Source organism: Triturus cristatus, chromosome 2_1 (assembly GCF_964204655.1).
Source record: "Triturus cristatus chromosome 2_1, aTriCri1.1, whole genome shotgun sequence".
NCBI classification, from domain to species: Eukaryota; Metazoa; Chordata; class Amphibia; order Caudata; family Salamandridae; genus Triturus; species Triturus cristatus.
This window is the reverse complement of record NC_140581.1, coordinates 458,862,838-458,882,773: the sequence shown is the minus strand read 5'-3', so window position 1 is coordinate 458,882,773 and position 19,936 is coordinate 458,862,838. Positions and strand designations below refer to the sequence as shown.

Here is a 19,936-nt window from a genome sequence, read left to right as displayed (position 1 = left end):
TTGTTTTGCACGTCTGGTAGGTGTACCGCTTGGCCTGATATCCTAAACTTGTGAGTACTCCTGTAACAACCGGCTCAACAATTTAACAAACTATTCCAGAGCATCACCTCTGGAATCATCTGCCATCCTTACACATTTTGATAACTTGTTGGGGAGGTGACCTCTAAATGGAAGTAAAAGTTTACATCATATTGTCAACATTTTGTTGGAAGGGGAAATTAAATTGTCTCCTGGCTGAACTACCTTGATTCCACTTAATTTGGAACAAACCGTTACCTTCTATATGTTAGAGGGCTTTTATTGACAGACTTGAGCGGCTGGCGGGGTCTTAAGTTTACGGTAACGTTTTCACAACGAAATCGACACTAGCATTTAGTGCCTTCCTACCCTGGCCTCATTTTCTCCACAGCCTAATAGGGTTGTGTGTTCTTGGTATTCACGGTACCACACGTTTTTAGGGTGCTGTACGTGTGGCCACCACTGACACCTCTTAGAGGTTGTGGCCACCACCAAAAAGGTGCAGGTAGCCGTATATGCTCGTTTATTGGTCCTGAAGAATTGCCATTTAATATAATCCTAGGCAAGAAACATGTCGACCTTTTTATCCCTTTAGCACATATTACTCACATACCTAATGGCGAGAGATGTGCAGATTGTTTTTAATCAGGGTGGTGACCATACTTTATTAAAATTGTTTGAAGTGGATCACCTTCCCCTGTTTTAGTACACTTATCTTTCACTTCACTTGCAGCTACACCATTTATCATAATTAACTGTTCTCCCCACACACCTCACTCACCGGCGTTTGGAAATAAAGATCTCCGACAGGAAGGCCCCCTCGGGGTGCCTGATCGGGCATTGCACTGCCGGCCCGATAAGGAGCAAAGACCCGGTGATGAAGCAAGACACCCGCTTGTTGGGTGTGTGAGGGTCTTCTTTTCCAGAAGGAGTACCTTCTACTCCGATCCACCTGATTGTTTTCACAACATCACCCTGGGACCTGAGTGACTAACACACACTGCGTTAATATCAGGAACTGCATACCTTTCTGTTAACATGGCTTTTATTGATTCACTTCTTTGAAAGAACACCACAACAAAATGTAATCTTGAAATATTTATTTTTCCTTTAAAATTAAAAAGAATGATTCAGAGTGCAACAAAGAAAGTTTTAGAGAATTAAGTAGGATTAAGAGTGAAGAGAAATAAGGAAAAGTCAGCATACCCATGAACCTGCTTTTACTTACCATGTACCCATTACATTTTGTGAATAGTTGTTTGGAGTATGATGGTTTCACATTTTTGCAGTTCATCTTGGATTTGTTTTAAAGTTTCTACGATATCCAATGAAGCTGTGGTTCCATACAAATTTGCTCTGACTGCACAACTCTCAATTAACTTATGAAATATATAATGCTCGAGTAAGGAAATCTAAAATAGAAGTGATCATGGTTACAAAGAGTACACGATTCGTGGACTGGTTACTGCTGTTCTAGGCAGACGATGCTTTTGACAAGTGGTCCCCTGGTCCATGTGCTGAATCCCGTAATGATTGCTGACATCTATTAGAATAAAGAAAGCACAATGAGAATGAAGAAAGCACATCACTTAATCCATTTTAAAAAAACACTGTCAAGTATGGCAATCTTAATTCAAAAGAAATCAATATTTCTAATTGTTGCCAACACTCAACATGTTGTGCATTTGGCAAATTAAACCACTCCCGTTTGCTTTCCAAAGAGAATATGCAAGAGTCAGTCTGCCCTTCGGATGCTGTAGTATCACCCAGTTCTTCAAACAGCTTTCACATTCTATTTTTTTGCCAGAAAAGCCTTGCATGTACATTTGGGCTTTAATGCGGACAGTAAAGCGCAGCAAGCCTCGTTAACCATAGTGCAACATAGTGACTCAACATTACATCAAATTAAAAACTGGTAATTGCATGTTTACCTAAAGGAATCGTGGCACTAGGACTTAATATGTAAGACTCAGTGTAAATAATGTGCAGTGCTACTGAAACAGATGAATTTTCAGCTCTATGAAAGAAGTGTTTGTACTACTACAAAAAAGTAGGCAAGTGGTACCATAATTTTCAGACAAACAATGAAAAGACTGCATCTACAGCGAGTGACTACTGTCTTGAGATGGGAAGACAAGCCAAGTGACTGCACATATTGTGAAATATGAATCTGAATGACAGGTGCACCAGTGTTGCATCAGTGACATCATTCTCCTTAATGAAGGGTCCTTCCATAGAAATACACCAATATTCACAAAGGGGCTAGTTTAACCTTAGATGGACAGCCCGCTGGGTCTGCAGAAGTTGCACCTCCACATTTCAAGTGGAGGACCACCTACAATATTTATTGATCTGGATTGTTGCGCCAAAAGGTCTTTCCCTGGTACAGAAGTGGTCAGGAAACCTGAATTTCCAAGCAGTGTCTCTAATATTTTTTTTTGTTTGTCAGAAATTGACCAGTGCAGGTATGAAATTAAAAATAAATATCTACTTGTCCAGAAAAAGAATCCATTTATCCTTTTGATGCCAGTGAGGGGACGTTCTCTGGCAAATTGCTCATCACATCAGAGATCCTATACCCTCTGATTATTTCAGGGGCTGTATTTATATCCCAATTTGGATTCTAACAGGGCTCTTATTTTGCCACGTTTCTGAAAATCTACATACAGGGGATGGAATTACGCGAGAGGCAGCAGTTCCAAGGCTGGGATGACCTGTGAATCTGTGTGCACACATCAACATACATGGTTAAAGTTATTCAACCGCTCCTCTGCAGTCTCTTCCCACACTGGAAATGATTGAAAATTCTCTTCTGACAAAGGCAGAAGTAAAACTTTTTCCACGGTGGCGAAAAACTGTTGCTGCGTATTAGAAGACCCTGTTCAAATGTTAACTGGTCTCTTTGTTGCTTATGGCTGTACTCGCGTGTTAAACTGGTACTAATGGTGTAAAACTTTGTCCATGCAGGATTAACATGACAAACTAATTAAGCAATACCATCACAAAATGCACCGCATTATGATGCTAACTCGCTCAGTTATTAATTTTCACAGAACACGTCAAAACGCTTTATTTTTATATGCAGTTTTAAACAGGCGAACTAGGCCCAATGGCATTGGAGCACTTTACATACGCACCAGCTGACGTTACACAAGGTCAGATTCACCATTAATGTGTTTAAGGCGAGATTAGGTGACTGCACTGTACTGCCACATGGTCCCTGGAGGAAATAGCGCGTGTATAAACCAGGGTCTGAGCACAATTTGCATGACCCTCCTAAGAGGCGCTATGTATACATCCGGGAGCAAAGGAGATTCCGCCCCACTCGCAATGAAGCTATTAATAGGAAACATTTAATGTTACTGAACAAGTTCTCAAGTCTCAAGAAGCTGCAGCTGGCGGTCATTGTGATAAAAGTAACGATGCCGTAAGTAAGGTGAAGAAGTACGACTTGCCTCACAGGCCGAAGGCAATAAGGGAGGTGCTGGCATGACGTCGCGTGAGGGTTCGCGGGTATTACGGAAGTGCGTGGCGGGGATGAAACGCGCCGCGCCAGGCAGGCCTCTCCTGGAAGGGCCGAGCGGTTCATTCAGGTTGACAGCTATGGCCTCATTCGTGAGAGCGCTGCCAAGCTCCTTAGTCCTGCTTTCAAGAAAAAACGGGTTAAGGAGCTTGAGGGAAATGAGTGGCAGCTTGCGGTTACGAAATGTTTGATCAGAGACAGAGAGCTCAGGCCCTGCATGAGAAACGCCATGTTTGTACTTCTTTGCCGAGAGCAAGGGAGGGATGGGCGGCCTTGTAGACGAGGGAGAATGGCTTGTAGAAATAATGATCCTGCCGTTCGCACGTCGAAAGTTCTTCAACTCATGACAGATTTTGCAGAATTTAGAGTGGCTATTAAAAGAGGGAGAAGAAAATGTCAACACTGGGAGCACAAAAGCACCAGAAACTGCACTGCGCTGTAAAATGGCGTTAATCTCTGCCGGTGGCATCTAACCGTAGGCTGCGACAGCACCCAACACAAGACTGGAGGTGCAACCAAACCTTTACCAAAGGCACCCCGTAACTTGCTGCAGCTCCGCCCATGAACACCACCATCTTTCTCCGAGGTCAAGTAGAAATGCCTGAGAGAAACGCAGCGTCATTTTCGGATTCGGGGGCGTGTTTTTCTTTCTCTCCTCTTCCCATTGGCTGGAATGTTTACATTCCAGAGAGAAAGAAACTAAAAAACACCTCCGAATCCGAAAAAGACGGGGCTTAAATGGACAGACGCCCTTCTCCTCCAATGGCTGGCCTCCGTTTAGAGAATGGAGAAGAGGGGCGGGTTCAAGCCCCACTACTGAAAAACATTAATCTCGCAAGCGCAGCCTTCGCTAGCCGAAACCTAAAAAGCATTGCAAGATGCAGCTCAGTTATTGGCTGTGGGATCGTCGGGTTTGCGGTAAACCTACAAGTCCTATATATCCCCACAAACAGCAAGGTCCAGCGGATGTAACTGTATATTGCTTTCAAACAGCTGTCACAATTAGAAGAAGTTACAGGTGAAAACACTGGCACAAATGTCTTTCAACTAATTTTCAATCTTCCCTATATTTAACTGTCAGTTTCTATAAAGAAACCTTAAAGGTTCTACACAAATGACCCCTTGCTGAATTCAGAATGTGGTCTACTTTTCTAAAATGTATAGCTTTCCAGGATCCATTATTGCTTTCATACACATTTTTACCATTAACCGGAAGAAGGTTGAAAGCGCAAAATAAATAGCAAAAATAGGCTATATCCTAGTAAAATGCCAAAACTGTGTAAAAAGAATTGCTTTTCTGACAAAAGTCTGCCAAAGCTGGTAAAATCGTGATTTCAGGTCCCACAAACCCTTTGTTACCATTTGCAGGGAAAAAAACCAGACGCTTTCATTTGCAGCACTTTTTCCCCATTTTTCTCAAAAAACCCAAAATCTGACTGTATTTTGGCTAATTTCTGGGTCCTCTCCAGGGGAATCCACAATCCCAGGTTACCTTTAGAATCCCCATGATGTTGGAATTAGAGGACGCAAATTTGGCGTGGATACCTCAAGTGGTAAAAAAGTTAGAGGTGCTTAAGCGCGAACTACCTCAAATAGCCAATACAAGCATTGACATAGCCAATAGGTCTCGCCTTTGGGACCTTATAAGTGTTTAGCCAGGAAACAGTTGCATAACTAAATACTTATAAGGTCCCAAAAGCAAGACCTATTGGCTATGCCAAGCAGCCGTGAAAGTGATCGCGATCAAACATCAAAGCGGCAGCGAAAGTAATCGCGGTCAAGCGCACGCGCCCACGCACTGTAGTTCTAGGCTGGCCTGGTAGCACTTTTTGGAGCCCTCTCAATAAGTCTCGCCACATCAGCGCATGCGCTGGGTCAGGCGAGAGCCAAAAAGGCTTAGCAAGGAGGGGGAGGAAGACTAGCAGCGAAGGGGTTATGTAGATTTACTCTCTCAACGTGTAAGCCTTCATTCAATGCTGGCTTGCTTGCGGCAATTACTAACAAGCATTGGCATAGACAATAGGTCTCGCCTTTGGGACCTTATGTGTTTTGCCACAACTTTTGGCTAAGTTGTAGAGCATTGTGGCTGTTGTGCACTATGTTGAAAAGTAAGAATAAAAAGTGTTAAGCATTTTTGTTACCTTTATACAAACTAAGACATTATATACACAACTGAAAAGCCGGATTAAAAAAAAAAAAAAAAAAAAAAAAATAAAAAAAAAAAAATTCACATAAAAAATGTCTACTAGTTTTTTTGTACTTTACTCGTACTGTTCTAGGGGAGACTCAACAGATGCCAGATTCCAAGGGCAGACTGACGTGATGCTTAGGTGGCGCGCTGATGCAAAATGGTGGTGGTGAATGATGTTTGGTGCTCAGGTGGTGACACTAGATGCTGTGGATTGGAGGTACGTTGTGGATTGTGGAGTTGAAATATGTTGTTTGGTGTGTAATTATGCAGTGTGTATTGGAAATGTATGGAGTTAAATTGTGTGTCCTGGAACTGTGGTGTTGAGTGAAATTATGCTTAGTGAAATTGTGTCATGGTGTGGAGTGCATTTATGTTGATTGGTGGTTAGTGGTATAGAGTGCATTTATGTGGAGCGTATTTATGTTGCATTGAGTAGAGAGTAATTATGTGGCATGTAATTATGTGGTACTGAGTGGTATTTTTGTGGTGTATTTATGTTGCATTGAGTAGAGTGTAATTATGTGGCTTCTAATTATGTGCCACAGTGGTATTATGTGGAGTGTATTTATGTTGCATTGAATAGTGTAATTATGTGGTATTAGGTGGTATTATGGAGTCTATTTATGTTGCACTGAGTAGAGTGTAAATATGTGCCATGCAATTATGTGGCACTGAGTGGTATTATATGAAGTGTATGTATGTTGTATTGAGTAGAGTGTTGTGTGGCGTGTAATTATGTGGCACTGAGTGGTAATATGTGGAGTGTATTTATGTTGCATTGAGTAGAGTAATTATGTGGATATAATTATGTGGTACTGAGTAGTATGTGGGGTGTATTTATTGCATTGAGAAGAGTGTAATTATGTGGCGTATAATGTGCCACAGTGGTATTATGTGGAGTGTATGTATGTTGCATTGAGTAGAGTAAAACGTGTCATGTCATTATGTGTTACTGAGTGGTACCATGTGGAGGTATTTATGTTGCATTGAGTAGAGTAAATATGTGGCGTTTAATTATGTGGCACTGAGTGGTATTTGGAGTGTATGTTGCATTGAGTGCAGTGTAATTATGTAGCATATAATTGGCACTGTGGCTTTATGTGGCGTGTATTTATGTTGTATTGAGTAGAGTGCAAGTATGTGGCGTGTAATTATATGGCACTGAGTGATAATATGTGGAGTGTATGTTGCATTGAGTAGAGTGTAATTATGTGAAGTGTAATTACGTGGTACTGAGTGGTATTATGTTGAGTGTATTTATGTTGCATTGAGTAGAGTGTAAATATGAGGCGTGTGGGCTCGGCTGCGGGGTGCCATGTCTGGCTTAGGTCACAGTGGCACTGCTGGCCTGTTTCCTTGTAACAACACCATTGTAATGCAACTGCGGGGAAGCGGCAGTGAGGGGAGGGCAGTCTTGCAAGGACAGTAATAAAGCTCTTTACACTCACGGTAAATTAAACATAGTATAAAGCGCAAAGAAATGGCACTGGTAAAGTTTACAATTGGACATTATAATGAAAACAGCAAACACAAAGCAAGACCCACCGTAAACAACCCAGGGTTAGCAATGAGCCGTAGGCAACATCAGCCCCTTTGTGAGCCTTGCTAATAGCTAGAGCAGGTCAGTATGTAAAAGGAGGAGCACCACTACACATTAGCCTATACATTTCGAAAGCGCAATACTTACCCTGTGGGCTTCAAAGCGCAGTACAGATTTGTATATACAGTATGCATTATACATGAATAATGCGTAGTGAGGCGAAATCAGTTAGTGAGGCACAAACAGGTGAAATAAGGAACCATTAGGCAGTGTGAGGGATGCTGTTACAAAGCTGAGCCTCATGCACAATGAGGTGGAATGAGGCACCGTAAAGAAAAGTGAGGCGGAGTAAGTTGGAATGAGGCAGAGTGGGGAATGCTGCTACACAGCTGAGCCCCAGTCCCTGGTCTCTGGGATGTCACTTTTGTGAGGACGTGCTCCATATGGTAACCTGACACTGGAATGCTGCCTGTGCGCCAATGCTGTTAATTAAACAAAAACAGATGTCACACAGTCGCGCTAAAGTTCGCTCCCGAGCACCCTAGGCCAGGGAACTAAGAAGGCGGGACAATCACCCGCCTTGGACCAATTGCGTGCGGTCTTTTTAAGACGCACGCATGCACAGGCCAATTGCGGGTGTTCTCTGGTGTTTTGAACTCTGAACACACGCACGAGCGTGTGTTCAGTGTTCAAAAGCCCTTACTAAATGCCTCGCAGAGCAGCGCATGAGGGATGACCTGGCTCCAAGTTGGCCGCGATCGGCATGAGCATTGGACTGGGCTATGCTTTTGGCTTCTGCCCCTGCTTCCAAGCACCATTGTGCCTAATACACAAGTGCTCATCCTAAGGAGAACTGGAAAACTTTCTGCAAGAATTGCATTTTCAAATGTACCTTTTCTCCTGTACTTCTAGATTTTCCAACAAACATGTCTATATTTTTTTACAAATGTGTTCCCCAAACGTAGGCAACGTCCCTCACACTGACAATTGAGAATCAACTGAAATAAACAGTATAGATAATTCTATTCTTTAAAAAGCAGTAAGCCAATGTAATATTGATATGAAATAGAGAAATTCCATAATACACACATTGTAAATGCAAAAAGCATTAAAACTTCTCTCAGGAGAGGAGCTTGTGTTGCTTTTGCACTTATTTACTTTTGGAGGTTATAACCAGTAATAAGCAGTACAAAGAACAGCATTACTTTCTCAATCCTCCATATGCTTCAAAATGCTTAAAAAGTGAATAAAACTAGTGGGGGAGAACACACTTGATTTATTTGCATTGGAATACGTAGGAAAAGTGCAGAACAAGGTAATAGTAAGGTGGCAAAAGTTAAAAGGAAAAGTTAATACAGAATTACACCAGCAACACAACACCCATCAATGACAAGGCAATGGCAATTATGGTACAAAAAGAAGCAATAAACACTCTTAGGGCAAAGGTGCCACACTACAAGAGCCAAAAAGTACATAGAAACTTCACATGGGTCAACCGGATGTTTAGGCTTTAGTTTACACTAAGGTACTTTAAGGTCAATATATATTGCTGTGTGCGATTTTTGCTCAGTTGCTCTTAAAAAATAATTCACACAAAGAGCCGGATTAGAATATCGTTCAGAAATGAAACCGCCTGACTCCTTGTTGGATTAGATTCCGTCCAACTCGCGGTCAGCAGTTCCTCTAGACAGATTATGATGCTATCGAACACCGTTTGGAAGGATTCCTATCGACTTCAATGGAAGCCAGTGTTCTGACCGATAACACAGGCTCCTATGGGGGAAAATGGGGGTCAGCAGAAAACCTTGCACCCTGTCACAGGCACCCTATGATGGCTGCCACACCGTGCATGGTTATACAAGGGGGTCCCTTGGGTACCCCCTCGACCTCAAAACTAGAGGTCTCAGGATAAAGGGGGGCCCACAAAGTCAGTTTCCGACAGCTTTTTTGTGTCAGACAGGCTGTTGGAATCCTACAACGTAATCGGTCATAAACGCTGTACATAGAGCTGTAGAATCGGCTCCAACTGACTCGGGTTCTCCGAATGCCATTCGGAATAGATACGGAATGACCGAACGGTACACCTTCCAACTGTGAGCAGCGTAATCAGTCAGAAACAATTCCTACCAACAATTACGATGGGTTCCGACGCGGTCTAGGGGAATGAGACTGTTGGTCGGAGGCTTTCCGACGGACATCGTAATCAGGCCAGAGTGTGCTATTCAATCAATCAATTCATAAAAATAAAGAAAAAGAGAATCTGGTTTTACATTTATTGCATAAAGGTTGTCTGGGCTCTGGTGCATTTTTTTTTTTTTAGCAAGTGTGGTTTGTTCTGACATTTTAGAGCAGGTGAAAAAGTGAGACTGAATGGCAAAATAATAACTAAAAACCGAAAACATTAAATATGCATAAAATCTAAATATTTAGCACCGGCAAGTAAACCGATGCTCATAAAATCCAACACTTGTATTTTATCTGAGTCACAATATAAAAATCATAACTCAGATCTTGAATAATTAACAGATACACTCAGGAAGGAGATCGCTAAAATAGCATCGAAGTTCAGCTGCACACATCCGAGCAAGCTAGCTAAATAGCTAGAGTAATTTTAAGTGGTCGTGTGCGGTGGGAACCTATTGCATTTTAAGAAGCAAATATACAACTGAAATTCTGCATTCATTGCTGAAATATACACAAACTGCGTTGAAATACATTAAATGCAGCAGCGTAATTCGCATTTGTATCAACATCTCTCGCAATTCAGAATTCAGAGCATGGCTTTACTCCTTTAAGTTTAGGTTGGAGGAAAGTGAACTGGATGCCCGTTAATCCCAACTGGATTTCCTAAGTGTGCTATGCATTTTTTTTTTCCTGAACACAATTATTCTGTTAATTTACCCTTGTTGTGAGCCATTGAACGATGAGTAATATCACTTCCATGTTGCACTGTGAAGCAGTTGCATTTGTTTCCGGAATTCGCATGTAACACGGAAAAACGCTTGAAGTAGGGAGGCACCACAACCTATAAAATAAAAGTAAATTATGGTTTAAAGACATTAATGGTCACATGGAACTAAAATGCTACTATTCCAAGCCCTTTAAAAGGTTGTCACGGACATCGCTAGGCCTTTCTAAATAAACAAAAGAATATATAATTACGAGTAATGTATAGGACTGCTCAATACTGTAGAACACGAACAGGCCTGCTGAAAGCTATAAACGAAACGTAAAACTACGAAAAGGTAACCAATGTATTTGCAAAATGCAGTTTTTAATCCCTCATCAGTAGAAGAGAACATGTACTGCTTTTACATCATTTTTACTTTTGGAGGCTATAACCAGTAATAAGCAGTACCAAGAACTGCTTTACCTTCTCAGTCCTCCGAAAACAGAAAGCAGACGTACTGCATGCGAAAGTCCAATATGCAGTGAGAGGCCACGTTGCCACTAATAGACTGAGCGACAAGCACGCTACGCCCGCAGAATCTTAAAATAATTTAAGCTAGAGATAGAGCAAATAAACCAGCTGCAAAACGAGAAGTTATTTAAAACGTTTTGGACATTTTACTGCTACACCGACCAACAGACACCTCCAAGCGAAAAAACATAAGCAACTTACACACTCAGCAAAACCTCGCACGTGCGATACCCTGGTAAACTACCGGAAACGGGAAGTAAGAATACATGTCACATGACGCGCAGAGCAATCCCAGCCCACACAATGACATGGATGGGCTAAATGGACGTTGTCATTTTATATTCTGTCGCATGAAATGGTCGGAGAAACTCAAAAGCGAAGCGAAAAAATAGTTTATCTCAAAAAGAGGACATTAAAGTGGTGTTTAAGCATCAAGGGTATAGATAATATTTGAACTAAAGTCTTTCTACATACATCTATTTTTTTTAATGTGAAAACGGTTCGGTAAATGAGATAAAAGAAAGACTATTGTTCCACACAGGCAAATGGAAACAGAAGCAAAGTGCATCTCCTCGCAGTAAATAGACATAGAAAGCCTACGATAGCAAATCCGCGGAGCGAGTCCCATCGAATAACAAGCATTTGCAATGCAACAGGTCTCGCATTTACGTGATTTTGAGCTATTGGCATTGTAAACGCCAATTCCTTTTATTTATGTTTTGGTTTTTAAAACATAAATAAAAGGCATTGTCATTTACAATGCCAATAGCTTAAACTTGCATAAACGCGAGACCTATTGGCTATGCCAATGCTTGTTTACCATTATGCCTGGTTTGCTTTTACTGGTTTCTGGGTTTCATATAGGAATGCTAATTCATTATTTCAATTGCTTTTAAAACTTCACTTTCATGTTTTGGTCCAGCATTGCTATCAGACCACAAGAAAGAAGGATAAGCACAAGCCTGTGAGATAAATCTGGAGTGACTTGGGATGTATCCAACTAAAGTTCAACTTATCTGTCTGCTCTATAACTTTCTATTGATCACTAAGAGTCTGCATCAGATTTTCTATCAGCAAATCATTACACACAGGAAACCTGCCACAGCTATTCCTGCAGGGAAATCTTTGTGCAGTGTTTATACAACCTAGCAATATAATAGAGTAATTTGTTTTCCGCGAAGTGAATGTCAGAAATCTGGGAGGGATATCAATCAACAAAGATCAAAACAACACAAAAGGAACCCCCGCCTTTCAATCAACATTAGAATAAAATGCCTGGCGCAATAAATCGGCGTACTTTGAGAATGTATAGTGTTAGCTCGGACATATAGTTCAGCGCAGCGAGGTTCACTTTAATGTGGATTGCAGTGAAATTTAACATGATGTATGCCTACATTATTTGTTGTGCTCAGACAAGATCTAACAACATTTTATACAAATTGCAGGCAATGTGAAATGGACATTAAATATTGGTTAGTGGGCATACAGTTACTGCAGGCGCAGGCTCTGAAACCGAAAGCGCGCTTGGGTTAGTGCTAACCAAAAGAGGAGCGGCCAGGGGGCCACATTTGTTTCTTCAAAGTTATTTCGGAACTTTGCGCAAAGGCGCAGTGGGACAGCCAATAATACAGAACACTAATTTTACAGACAGTATGGACGGGTCGCTGATAACTTATTGCATGGGGGCAGCCAGCTCTGAAAGAGACTGCTGTTTTTCCTTAAAACAATGGCAATAGTTTAAAGCAAAACACATGTCAATCAAATAACCCCCACTATACATATGCACTGCACCACACATAGCACGTGGTGCTGTAAAAGAGCTGTGCAGAACAAGTACAGTCTATAGGAAGGCCGGTCATGAGCCTATGACAACTCCCACAGTGCGCAATTCCAGAGCCTCGATCCTTTTCCAGACCACCTGATGGCAGACAGTGTAAAGTGGATCACACAAACATAGTGCCAATATCCGCAACAGTAGTCAGTTATCATGCAGCAAAATACATCAATAAACCACACGACACCTTGTTAGTGGAGAAAATTGCGGCAGGTTTATTTGCATAACAAATATGCCAACATGGTGGGTTATCTTACGGGCGATCCCAGGGCAAGCCAACCCTTATGCCGCCTGCCCGCCTGATGACCAAAATTACACCGTGGCTGTCACCAATCGGTGTTTACCAATTCTTGGGAGGGGCCACCCCTCCCATCTTTGGACCACCAGTCCACTCCCTTACTCACGCCTCCCCCAAAAGGTGGGCGGAGCATTCCAGGCAGCCCCCGGTTGCTCAGGCCCACAACTGCCCATAGGACTAACGGGGCACCGTAGTTCTTCCAGGGGACAACGCTAAGACATCCCTGGGTGTCCTTGGCTTAGCACCCTTGTTGTGCTGCTGCATAAAGTACCAATTGGTATCTTGCAGACTCTGGATCGCCCTGTAACTCCTCCACAGCTCTGGGAGTAGCCACCGTCACAACCAGGGCCCCCCACCAAGGCATATATTCCTACTTACATCCTGATGCTACCAAGGCCTCCCCAAGGTCTAGTAAGAATAAGTCCATGCCCAACCGTGAGAGGTGCACCCCATCCACCTCCCAGCATCCCGTGGACTTGGCATGGAGTAAACCATGTCTGAGAAAGCCAAATCCCCTTTGCTCTGTGAAAGTACGCATGGCGCGGTTTACTTTCCTACGTGATATTTCAATGGCGTCCCCAGAGCGCCCTCCTCTCCAAACTGCCCGTGGTGTAGTGTCTGACCACCACAGTTCACATGGCCCCAGTAGAATGCTCAATTGACACATGGTGTCTCTCATATCTCTCCTACCTAGTGCAGTCAGGTAATTCCCTCCCAAATGTATTACCAGCATGTGAGGTGGAGCCACCCCTCCCCCAAGTCTCTGCTGCAGCTTCCTGGTCAGTTCGCTCCAATGCATCCCCGGGTAACCCAGCCACGTTATCTCCGTGGCGGAGAAGCCATGCCGCCATTTTCTGAACTCGGCCCACCGTGCCACCCTCGTGATGCTTGAATGGCCAATTACCCACACTTTGGTTCCTGGTAAATAAAGAAATGCTGTGTTTGAAAACATTTATTGTAACTGAGAAAAAACACACTGCAAATCTACAATTGCACATCACAACACAACACTGCAACATTCCGTGGTGGCATAGGCCAAAGCTGTGTGTTTCTATATACTCCAATGTACGTTGGCGTTGCGGACCTGAGTGCCCTCCCGCCTAAGGCCTTATGTATCGCTTGTAGCATTGAGACTCCCAGCGCCCTACTTGCTTAATTCTCTCTGGCGGCATCCCTGAAAGGAATGCTGTGGTTGCTGCTCCGATCTTGAAGGAGTGGCTACTGAATTTCTTGCCCCCTTCTGTTTGCCCAGCCAACTGTAAGCATGCCTGCATGATGTGGTCTACTTGGAACTTCGTAACCGGAGACCCGTCCTCGTGCACAAGAAGGTACCCCGCAAACCCCGGGCGGAGGGCCAAATACGCCTTGACCCATAGCAGAGGACAGTATCTGGCATCTCCCAACCCCTGTAGCAGGACCACTCTCCCTTGCCCTGTTTGATCAGTGTTGGACTGCCTCACCACTATCCTGAGACAAGCCGAGTCAATGTCAACATCTTTGATATTCAAAGCTACCCCAGAGGTGTCCTGCTTGGATCGCGCCACCAGCTACCCAATCCTTAAGGCCCCAAAGAAGGCCAGGGCAAAGCATGCCGAGAATAGGGTAGTCTCATACCCCGAGCGGGTGGCCCTGGTCATACTATCCAGCATCCCTTGTAAGATCGTGTAACTAATGGGGGACCTGTTGTCAGGGGATCTAGGTTCACTCCTTGCCCAACCTTTAAGCGCAGCTCTGATAACGAAGGCTTTGGTAGGGTCACTCTGTCCTCCCAACCTGGCGTGATGGCTGGTGGCTGACAAGTGGCCCAAGATCCATGGGTGGGATTTCCCACCATCCTTGGCCCACAGTATGAATTGTTGAACTCTGAGCTCTAGGGAAGACCTTTCATCCTCCCATGCTCCTGTGATTGCACAACATTTTTCAACGCAAGTCCTGTATCACTTCACCGTCCTTGGTGCCAGGGACCGCTCCCCCTAACCCCTCATCCGTTGCTCCACTTCAGAAGAAGCCATAAGTGTTGTGGGACAAAGGGGTCATTCCTTCTCTCGCTCTTGGCCATGCCTCCCGGAAACTGCGCCACTGAAAACGAGAGAGAGCGTCAGCAGCCACGTTCTGTACCCCTTGAATGTGCCAAGCCCTGCAGTCGACATTGTTCTTTAAGCATGCCCTCACCAGCTCTCTCAACAGGCACAACACCAAGGGGCAGCTAGCTGACTGCGAGTTCCTAGCCTGGACAACAGCTAGGTTGTCGGACCGGAACAGGACCCTCTTCGCTGCCAAGGCTCCCGGCCAAAGGTGGAAAGCAATTACTATGGGGAAGAGTTCCAACACAGTGATCTTGGATGTTATCTTTCTCTTGTGCCAAGCGTTCGGCCACTTCTCAGCACACCACTCCCTATCCAGGATCACGCCGAACCCCTCCCTTCCAGACGCATCAGTGTAAAGCGACAGCTCCGTGCTGTTGGCCCAGGGTGCGCGCCAGATGACAGACCCATTAAAGTTGTCCAGGAAGTCCGCCCACATTAATAGATCTTCTCTCATGCCTCTACTCAGCTTCACCATGTGATGCTTCTTTTTTACTGAAGCCGTGGCTCTGGTTATCCTGCGCGCAAAGACCCTTCCCGCTGGAATTACCCTGGCCGCAAAGTTGAGTTTCCCTTTGGAGGCTCTGGATGAAGGCCAGCGAGGCCTTGTCCTTCCCCACAGCTAGGCGAATCTGCTGACCAAGATCACGCACTTTGTCTGGTGGCAACCTGGATTCGCCTAAAACCGTGTCCAGTTCAATCCCTCTGTCTTTTTAGGAGCTAAGGGGACCCCGAGATGCTTCGCGAGGGTCTGAAAATCAGATAGAGCCGCCTCGCATTCCTGAGTGCCATCCCGCCCAATGAACAGGAAATCATCTAAGTAGTGGGAAACCCCTGAAACCCGAAGGTTTCTTGTAGCGCCCACTGCAAGAAGGAACTAAATGCTTCAAAGAAGGCACAGGACACTGCGCACCCCATGGGCATGCATTTGTCAAAAAAGTACCAGCCATCTAGCCTGAAACCCAGCAGGTGCTGGCTGCTTGGGTGCACTGGTAGCAAGCGGAACGCCGACTCAATGTCTGCCTTTGCTAACCAGGCCCCCTTGCCCGCCCTCCTGACTAGGTCCAGAGCCACATCCAGAGTACAGTATGACACTGAGCAAACCCCCTCTTGGAGCCCATGGTTGACTGAGTCTCCCTCCGGGTAGGATAGGTGATGAATAAGTCTGAAGCCCCCCGGTTCCTTCTTAGGTACCAGCCCCAGCGGGGAAACCACAAAGTTGTCCAGTGGTGGCTCCCTGAATGGCCCGCTACCCTCCCCAGTTCTAGCTCTTTCCTGACTTTACCCTGCACTACAGACGGAAGGTCCCTAGCTGACTTGAGGTTGTCCGCCTCCCTGCAAGACATTGGACCCACGTAAGGGATAACAAAACCTTCGGCGAACCCACCCAGCATTAGCGCCCCATCTACCTTGTTGGGGTACCTTCTGAGAAGGGAGAGGATGTTGCTCATGATCACTGGAGACGGCCCTTTGCATGCGGGGAGGACTGTTGAGCTAGGTAGTGCCAGGGGATGACTACTTTTGGGGGAGATGGGAAAAGAGGTAGAGATGCTGCGTGGCTGGTTATGGGGTGGGATGGTAGGGGTTTCTGCTTCAGACAGAAATACCTCAACTGGCCTGTTTAACAGTGTCTGAGGGTTTCTTGTCCTGCTTGGACAAACAAGAAGTCGATGCGTGTCGGCCATCGCATTTGCTGCACACATGCTGGAACCTACACTTGATCCCCCAAGAGCATGCCCCAGAGTTAAAGAGATTGCACGTTCCTGGCGACACCCTCTTAAACCCCCCTCTGTTGCCCCCCCTACGCGCCCCTCAAAAGGACTGCTTGAAAGGCCTAGTGCTGGTCTGTGGGGACCCTAGAGGTGTGTGTACCCCCCCTTGCGCCTTAGGCTGAGTAACTGCGCTCTGTGCCCCGCGGGATCCCATATGGTCCATCCACAACTGAACCTCTTTTTGGTCCCACTCCATCTCCGGGCATATTGCCATCTTCTTTCTAAATTCCCGGTCGTAATTCAGCCACCCTGAGCCCCCCCACTTCTGTGCCTCTGTATGTATCAATCTTTGGTATAGTACAAGCGCCTGCCCTTGCTCTGGGAATTTCTCCAGGATAACCGACTGGAAAATGGAGAAGGCAGATAGCCAATTGTCAATGGACTTCTCCGGCCACGCCTGGAACCTGATTTTTTTTTTCCTCATCTTTCCCCCCAACCCTCCGGGCGTCTTGGCCATGTTGGCCCAGCAGGAGCAGGGAAAAAATGTCTAGGAATTCCCGCCTCCATATGAATTCCTTAACCGCAAGTGGCACTTCCCAGGACAAGGAGCTATGGCCTGACAAGAGTGGTGCGTGAGAGACCGGCTTGTGCCCTGTTGGCGTTGACGAAGACTGAACTGCCAATGCAATAGCTGTTACACCCGGCTCGGATGTCGTGGGAGAAGCGACTGGGGGAATGCTGTGTACTGTCTGGGTGTTGATGGCTGCTGGCCCTGCTGCCAGCGTTTCCCCCACCTCGATCTGTTGCCTCCCACTACTCCCCGGTCCTACACTTGGGGCCATCAGGGTCTCGTTGACTAGCCCAGGGACACCGACTGACCCAGCAGCTACCACCTCTTTGCATCCCCGGGGGGGGGACAACTCTTGTGCATGAGTGCTTTTTCCTTGGAGAGCCCATACATTTGCTGCCGCTGCTAAACCTCCATCCAGAATGTTTGCGGTGGCGGCTCCAGCGGTTGGGCCCGCCCTCATGAGACCAGATCTGACCTCTTCCATGAAGCTCCTTAAAGTGTCAGTGAGCTTACCCAAATCCTCAGTAGTTGCGAAGATCACGTGTGGTGTGCCGCCGGCCGGGGGGGGACTAGTCCTTGACTCACGGGCGGGGGAACGGGCAGCGGGGCACTTCGGGGAGTGGCCACTGCTCGGCTCTTCGGTGGCGGCACGTCCGCCGAGAAATCTTTAACTGTTGCCCTGCGAATCCGCTTGGACCGGGACGGGCCTGCTTCTTCGCTAGGCTCCTGCTCTCTGTGAGACCCCCCAGATATGACCCCAGAGTCTTCCGGGTTGCTTGCCTTCAATAGGTCAGCAGCCCAAGCCAATCCCTTGGTCTTGGCGAGTTCGATGATGGCTGCTAACTGTGCGTCTTGGGGGGTGCCTTGCTGTGTTTCCTCTACTTGAGACGTCAGCGTGAAAAGAAAAGGGGATCCCTGGCTATCCATCACTCCTGATCGGGCCGACTCAATCTGGAAGAAAAACAGTTGTGAGCTGCAACCTAAACCAACTTGAACAGGCACACCTTAAATCCTTCAGTTGTCCCTTCTGCGACGCTCTGACCCGCGCCTGTACTTACTATGCGTGACTCTGAGCTAACGTGCTTGCAAGATGTCGTTCGCAGGGTACTTCAATGAATTCTGTAGTGGAGATGATGCAAATGTTAGGTTAGATTGCCCCCCACACCGTATTCTTAGTCCCTGCTATTTGCCACGCACAATTACTCCTGTTGTCCCTTATGCTCTTGCCAACCCGAGTTCGTACTTACACTCCTATGTCGCTAGCAAGCTTAATCGCAGCCGCTCACTGGGTCCTTGGAGAGATCTGTGGTGGAACATAAGTAAAATTAAATTAATTCTCGCCCCCCACACCCTGGGCTGCCCCTGCACATCTACCTCCCCTCACGGAAGGCATGGAGGGAGGGCTGTCCCCCGCCACTTCATTTCACCTGGCCTGGGCAAGGGAACTCATTTCTTCCCCAAGCAGTCATGCCCTGATTAAGGCGCAGCTTAAGTTGCCAGGTTCTCCATACCTATATCTTGGACTTGTTCAAGACGAGGGAGAATGTAATAAGGGGGGGCGAGGCTGATCAACGATGGTCCAAGTCACCCTTCTGTTCTTGTCCTGCTGATGAGACAGAATAGTTAAGAAAGGGGACCTACGTTTGTAAATCCCCGGTAGGCTCAGCCCGGTACAGCGGCGTGCGTTTGAAAATCTTCCCCCCGCACTCTGTCAGCTGCGACCATCTTGTTGGCCTGCTGTTGCCCGTTCCCCAAAACCCGCCGTCGTGCCCTTGCTTACCACGCCACCCCCACCTGAGAGAGCTGGCCCTGTAGACCGGTGTCATGTTGTAATTCGTTGCGATCCTGTAAAACAAATCATATGTTAAGCAACTGCAGCTCCCATCGCATCCTTGCTACTAGCCCCTACTCGCGTTGAAACGTTTTTTTTTCTTCTTCTCCCCCAGGTCCTTATCACTGGCAACTGTGCCCCACCTCCCTAGTACCTGGCACAAGAGGTAAGTGCTGCCCAGACCCCACCAACGCAAGGTCGCTGTACCTGCAAACCACTAGGCCTGGTGTAGAGCTATGACCCTGGGACAACCGTATGGACACGCAAAACCCACCAGGCCACCCCCGGCTGTGCCCTATCGCAGTACAGCGTGAGCTGCAACATGTCCCCTGGCTGTGGTCAGCAGCGCAGTCAAGGCCTGACTCACGGCAATGGTGGGGGCAGTGTTTCATAAGGATGTGAAGTGATGGGATTTCTAACGCTCGAAACCTGTTTAGTGTTTCATGTGGAATAGTATTCATATGAAAGGGGAGAAATGGGGCAGTAGGCCCAGCCCGAAATGTCTCCTCGCCCTGACTCCGAATCGGTCCCCCCCCTCTCACCCCCGCACGGTCTCCCAAGTCCCGTGTAGCCCCTAGGGCTGAACGGCCCACGGGAGGGGGGTCGGGGCAGCTCTCAGCGGCACGGGTGGTGGAGTGAGGCTCGCCTCCTCCGGTGTGGCAAGGAGGCGAGGCAGGACCCCTAGCCAGCAGCATTGTCGAGAGGCCTCTGCCCGTGGCTAGTCTGGGTCTGTCTCCCGGAGGGCTGTGCAGCCCCCCCCCCCCTTCGGGATAGACCTCCCGGGGCTCGTGGTTGCATGAGCGGTGGGGGCCAAGGCAGTGAAGATCACCGCATGGAGAGAAGTCTGGATAAACAAGCCTGTACAAGCTTTATTCCCGCATATTTAGAGGGAAGTGCTACTTTGTTAACGAGT

At 46.4% G+C, this 19,936-nt stretch overlaps 1 long non-coding RNA gene and 2 other non-coding genes across 3 annotated transcripts; all 3 read right to left on the bottom strand.

Moving 5' to 3' along the window:
* Positions 1–1,101: 1,101 nt before the first annotated feature.
* On the bottom strand, positions 1,102–10,990 carry LOC146865467 (uncharacterized). The gene is made up of 3 exons (XR_014970316.1): positions 10,895–10,990; positions 10,174–10,297; positions 1,102–1,561 (listed from the first exon to the last, which is right to left on the bottom strand). It is a non-coding gene; the product is annotated as an uncharacterized LOC146865467 (long non-coding RNA).
* LOC146865469 (small nucleolar RNA SNORA47) lies at positions 8,360–8,492 on the bottom strand. Its single transcript, XR_014977542.1, has one exon. It is a non-coding gene; the product is annotated as a small nucleolar RNA SNORA47 (small nucleolar RNA).
* LOC146865468 (small nucleolar RNA SNORA47) lies at positions 10,524–10,660 on the bottom strand. Its single transcript, XR_014977543.1, has one exon. It is a non-coding gene; the product is annotated as a small nucleolar RNA SNORA47 (small nucleolar RNA).
* Positions 10,991–19,936: the final 8,946 nt, after the last annotated feature.